General features: G+C 34.3%; 1 long non-coding RNA gene across 1 annotated transcript; it reads left to right on the top strand.

The window, feature by feature from the left end:
* The first annotated feature begins 1,317 nt into the window (after window positions 1-1,317).
* Window positions 1,318-5,389, top strand: LOC141332504 (uncharacterized). The gene is made up of 5 exons (XR_012355313.1): window positions 1,318-1,738; window positions 1,917-2,014; window positions 2,335-2,424; window positions 2,737-2,818; window positions 4,518-5,389. It is a non-coding gene; the product is annotated as an uncharacterized lncRNA (long non-coding RNA).
* The last annotated feature ends 642 nt before the right edge of the window (window positions 5,390-6,031 follow it).

Raw genomic sequence — 6,031 nt, forward strand, 5'->3', positions numbered from 1 at the left:
TGCAAATGATGTCTTTGTTAACAGACACATAAATGCAGCCGTGCATCTCATGTTAGTTAAGCCTATGAAAAACGTCATTTTCACCCAATGCAGGTCTTTAAAATATTCTTCTATATTTATTGTGTGGAATCGCTGGAGTGTTTTTATTTAAATGCCTTTAAAAGACGTGCAGTCATTTATAATTCTCAGTCGGACATCTCGGAGCTCATCATGTCTAACACACTGCTGAATGCAGCGCTTTCTGTATGAAAAAAAAATAGTCACAAACAACTGCATTTAGCTGTTGATATTTTGTAATGGGTGGACTGAATTAAATCGCTGCAATATTATAATTTTAAAGGCGGTCAAATTTGTGCAAATTATGTCGTTCGTCTCTATGTAAACTCGTTGAAAGCAATCTGTACGCGGTGAAGGAAATGCTTAGGGGTTTCAATAAATTCGCTCAAACAGCTGAATTCAGGTCTTGATGTTTCTAATGGGTATTTACAATTAAATGGCTGGAGTATTGTAATTTTAAAGGCTTTATTTATATGCATTTTCCACCGAAATCAAAGTGAAAGTAAGTCACAGCTCGGTAACATGTTCGTTAGTGAAACGTATTGAAAAGCTCATTTGCAGCTTATGTAGTTCTTTAAAATATTCTTGTATATTTATTGTGTTGGATCGCTGGAGTGTTTTTATTTAAATGCTTTTAAAAGACGTGCAGTCATAATTCAGTCGGGTAAGTTAGCTCAGAGCCATGAAAGCTCGTCTGTATAACACATTTGCTGAAGACAGTGCTTTAACTTTGAAATAAAACAGATCATAAAAGGCTGATTTGTTGATGTGTTCTAATGGGTATTTACAAACAAATCGCTGAAATATATTTATTTTAAAGGCGTTCTAATTCGTGCAATTTATGAGCACATGTCGAGAGAGAGAGAAGCCTAGTGCTTACGGCTTGTATAAGTGCTGAAGGGTGCGATCTTTTCTTTTACAAGAACTACTCACAAACCACTGAATTTAGCTGTTGATATGTTCTAATGGGTATTTAGAGTTAAATCGCTGTAATATTTACATTTTTAAGGCGGTATTTATTTGTATTTCCACCGATTTCAGAGTGACTGCCCAGACAGCACACATACGTCGGGCCGACGTCGGCTCGTGAGCAGAACGTCGGCCTCATAAACTTTAGATCTAAAAAGGATCGGCCAGGCGTAGGCGGGTGTAATTCGGTCAGTGCTTTATTTTGCCAGCTCATCAAACGTCGGCTCTGAGTTGGCTCACGACAGAAGGCCGATGCCGCGCTTTTCTGTTTGAATTTGTACGGTTATTCGTCTCTTAGCAACCCACCAGAGAGATGGCGACTCCTCCGGCGACATCCGTGGCTTTCAGGTAAGTTTTCACTTGAGTTAAATTGGAAAAGTATATTATTTTGTTAATTCTGTGACACTTTATAACTAATAAGGCGCTTGGTGCACTGTAGTACAGGTAAAAAGACTTTGCCTTGAGCCCAACTTGAGAGACTTGGGCTCATTTCCAAATAACGTTAACTTAGCTAACGGGAACGGATTACTGTGTTTCCAGCAGTTTTCTGAGGGGACGAGCTAACGTTAGACGCTGAGCAGCAAAAAAAAGCTTAGTTCAGAGTTTGTTTTTAGTTTTTATTTCAGCAGTGTTACACTACTTTGTCCTAACTAACGTTTTTCGTCGTGTTTTTCACTCTGTTACAGGCTGCCAGAAAGTCTCCGTCTCTACGGTGAGCCATGCTAACGTTATTGTTGCGGTTCCTTTTTAAACTAAAAATCTGTTTTAAATTCATGATTGGATAATGATTAAATGAAACTAGATTAATAATGTAATGATTCAATTCTAGATGTTTACTTTTGTAAATGCTGCGTGACTTTGACGTATTTTAATTTGTTGAATATCTAAAGTTTACGCTGGAGAGGTTGCCATGGAAACGGGGCGGCAGCAAGACACCTGACACTCAAACTCCGTCTCTCGGTGCTGCTGTTGTCGTCGCTGCTTTTAGGTAAGTTTAGTGCTTAAAATCACACAAGTATTACATATAACGGTTCCTTACTTGTAATTGACTCGTTTCTGTTGAATATTTACTTTGTAGAAATGGTTTAATGTCTTCGAAAAAGTTCGTTAGCATCTCACAGATGAGGTATGCTAACTCTAGAGATTGAGCTCTTGTTTATGACACTTTTTTATTTTTATTTTTGCTGACAGATTGTCTGTGGATTATTGGAAGTAGGCTCATTTATTGAACCTAAATGGCTGAAAACAAGTGAAAATGCTTTTTGATCTTGTAAGATAAACACATACTGACAAAATATGTTCTTTCAGGAGGACAGAAATAAAGCCTCCACAACAGAAGGGAAGCTCCAATGTTTCAAAATGTCTGAATAGAGCTGCTGACAGAAGCAGGAAATACAGGTGAACCGAAGAAGCTCATAAAAATAACTTAATATGCATTTTCACACAATATATTTAACCTATATAACCATGTGTCTGTTAATTTATTTGGCTAAATTAAATATTTATTTATTATAGTAATTTTAAGAAGCTTTTCACAGCCAAATGTAACTACTTAACAATAAAAACATATTCTGTTATATAATTGTAGTATATTATGTATTCTTTTTTCTGCATTGTACCTGTACTTTAACTTGTTTAACCTTCTAATAAACCAGCAACTGCATACTAAATATTGTGGTCTCTGTGACAAATTGCATGTTTTGTTCCTAGATTCTTCCATGATGATGGCCTGTTGCAATCTGCAGACTCAGAGTGAACCTTCTTCTCCAAAGTGCTGGAAACCAATGATCTAGTAAGTAAAATATCAAACATACACTACTGTTTCGTAAGTTTTGGTATGGTAAAGTCTCTTCTGCCCACCACAGCTGTGTGTATTTGATAAATAATACAGTTAAACAGTAATATTGTAAAATTAATACAATTTAAAATGATTGTTTTCTATTTTAATATAGTTAGAGAAGTAATTTATTTATGTGATGCAAAGCTACATTTTCAGTATCTTTACTCCAGTCTTTAGGGTCACATGATCATTCAGAAATCATTAATCATGTGTTTGACTTAATGCAGGAGGATATTTTGATGAATAAAAAAAGTTTCTTTTTTAATTTACAGCATTTGTTTGAAACATAAATGTTTCCTTTAACTTTTGATAATTGATAATGATAAGACATTGATAATTAGAAATTAAAAATATTTTTTGAGCAGCAAATCAGCATATTAGAATGATTTCTGAAGGATCATGTCACACTGAAGACTGGAGTAAAGATGCTGAAAATGCAGCTTTGATAAAAAGAAATTTAATTTCACAATATATTCACAAAAATCTGCTGTTAAATTGTAATAATATTTTACAATATTATTGTTTTTACTTCATTTTTGATCAAATAAATGCAGCCTTAGTGAGCAGAAGCGACTTATTTCAAAGACGTAAACTTTTGAAAGGAAGTGCACATTACAGTTATGATGTACCTCACACTTACAGGGCTAGTTCACCTAAACATGATTTAGGTAATCATTAATTACTCACGCCCATGTTGTTCCAAACCCGTAAGACCTCCGTTCATCTTCTGAACACAAAATAAAATATTTTTGATAAAATCCAAGAGCTTTCTGACCCTGCATAGACAGCAAGGGTACCACCATGGTCAAGACAGAGAAGAGTATTAATGACATTGTTAAAATTGTCCATGTGACATCTGTGGTTCAACTGTAGTTTTATGAAACTATGAGAGTAATTTTGTGCACAAAGGAAACTAAATTTGTATTCTTGTGGCATCATAAAATGAAGGTTGAATCGCTGATGTCACATGGACTATTTTAATAATGCTTTTACTACCCTTCTGTGTCTTGACCGTGGTAGGGCCCTTGCTGTATATGCAGGGTCAGAAAGCTCTCAGATTTCATCCAAAACATCCTAATTTGTGATTTGAAGATGAACAAAGGTCTTACAGTTTTAGAATGACATGAGAGTGAGGAATTAATGACAGAATTCTCATTTTTGGGTGAACTAACCCTTACTGTGGCATATGTAGTCCATTCTGTAGAGACTGTGTCTGTTCCCTGAATACTGAGGGCAAATAGTAGTTTTACCTTTGCTTCTATAAAAATCCTTATTGTGATTAAACCAGATCACAATAAGCACAAATACAGGCATTAATACTTGGCCTGTAATGAGGTTACAAAACTCTGATAATAAAAAAATGATAATAGTGAGGATATACCAAAATCCACTAAAGTATAAGTAGCAAAAATTTTGTATTTTATTCTTTAACTTTAAAATAGTCTTTCTGATAATGTCCATGGGTCAGGTACAATCTTTTTGTTTAAATTAATTTAAAATACACATTTTTAGCTAAGCATTCACATAACATTGCACTACAGTTATATGTCATTTAAATAAATCATCCTTTGTCTGAAATAATATGAACAGCTGCTATGCTAATCTTTCTCCTTTTGCTTTCCTGTTTCTTTCTCTGGATGCCCATCCCAAGGTTACCAGAGGTTACGCCAGTTCAAGATCGGATCCAGCCTTACTTGTGAAGACTTCAGAAGACCGCAACACTCAAGTCTTCAGATGATGCCAGCTGTACATGGACATACAAAACTGTGAAATATTATCCATATATTGCCTTTAAGGGTATCAATTTTCAACCCGCTTTGTATTATTGCAGTGTTTCTAATATCTGTAAATCTGTAAATGAGTTATGTGTACCTATAAATCCCTTTTTACTTATAAGCAACACTCTGCAGGATGACTCATAATGAAATGATGAGTTTTGACAAAACACTTTTTGCATCAACAAAATGACAAAATACTGCGTTTTGCATCATGCAGCAGAGTTTTGCTGACGAATAAACTGGGGATTTATGAGAAATCTTTTACATATATTAACAACTTTGTAACATACAAAGTGGATTGAAAATTGTTGAACTTACCCTTTAATAATGTTAAATGATTGTGTTTAACTGAACACTTCACTGGAGACTTTAGTAAGGTTTTATCATAAAAGATTTTAAAATTTGTATCATATAACTTAAAACATTTTAACTGCTGTAGTGTTTGCTCAGTTTTTATTTTGTGTTCATGTAGCTCTTGTAATATTGTACATTGGCTTTTGCCATGAAGATAGATTAGATTCTGATGTGGCAATGAAAATAGATAATTACCTTTATCTTTGAGATGCTGTCATATGGACATTTTTTTGTTGCTAAAAGATGTTTCCCAGTAAGTCTCAGTCACCTCTGGCTGATTAAAGTTTTTTTTTTTTTTTACATTGTAACCTTGGAAAAATGCATTTTCTGTAAACCTACTTTGAAATGATAAGTATTATGAAATGTGTATATAATTATAGAGCAGTTAACCATGGTTTTTCAATAGCAAAACTGTAGCAACTATAAGTGTAGTAAACAAGTTTTTTTTTTTTTTTTTTTTTTTTTTTTTTTGGTTCATAAGGTTTTGATGCCATGGTTCTACTATAGTTGAATTGTAGTAATACTAAAGTAAAACTGTGGTAAGCATGACTGTAGTAACCATAGTTTTTTAAAATCATAATAAATGTGGTTGCTATGGTTTTACTGCAAATACTATAGTAATGGTTAGTTTTGTACTTACTGTGGTTTTAATGCAACAGTCATTGTTAAACGGTTATTGAAGTAAAAATATTGATTTAGTTTTTACTATGGTTTTACTGCAAATGCTGTGGTTAATCTTTTAAAGAGTGAATGCTTCTCATTTGTATGTCACTTTTGATACAAATATATCTGATAAATGTAAATGTATTTGTATGTTTAATGTCTGCCTTGAAAATGTTAATAAACAAGCAACCGTTATTGAGAGTGGTGTCGTGTGTATTGTTTTATTATAAACCAGCGGCTCCTGCCGCGGGTGGTACGTTAGAATAGGAATGAGCGAAACGCCGGTGAATCGCGCCCACGCCGAGCAGCCGGGATTTAAAGCTGCATCGGCCGAATGTCGGCCGGAGAACATTTGCGATTAAATGCCGAC

Source organism: Garra rufa, chromosome 3 (genome assembly GCF_049309525.1).
Source record: "Garra rufa chromosome 3, GarRuf1.0, whole genome shotgun sequence".
Classification (NCBI taxonomy): Eukaryota; Metazoa; Chordata; class Actinopteri; order Cypriniformes; family Cyprinidae; genus Garra; species Garra rufa.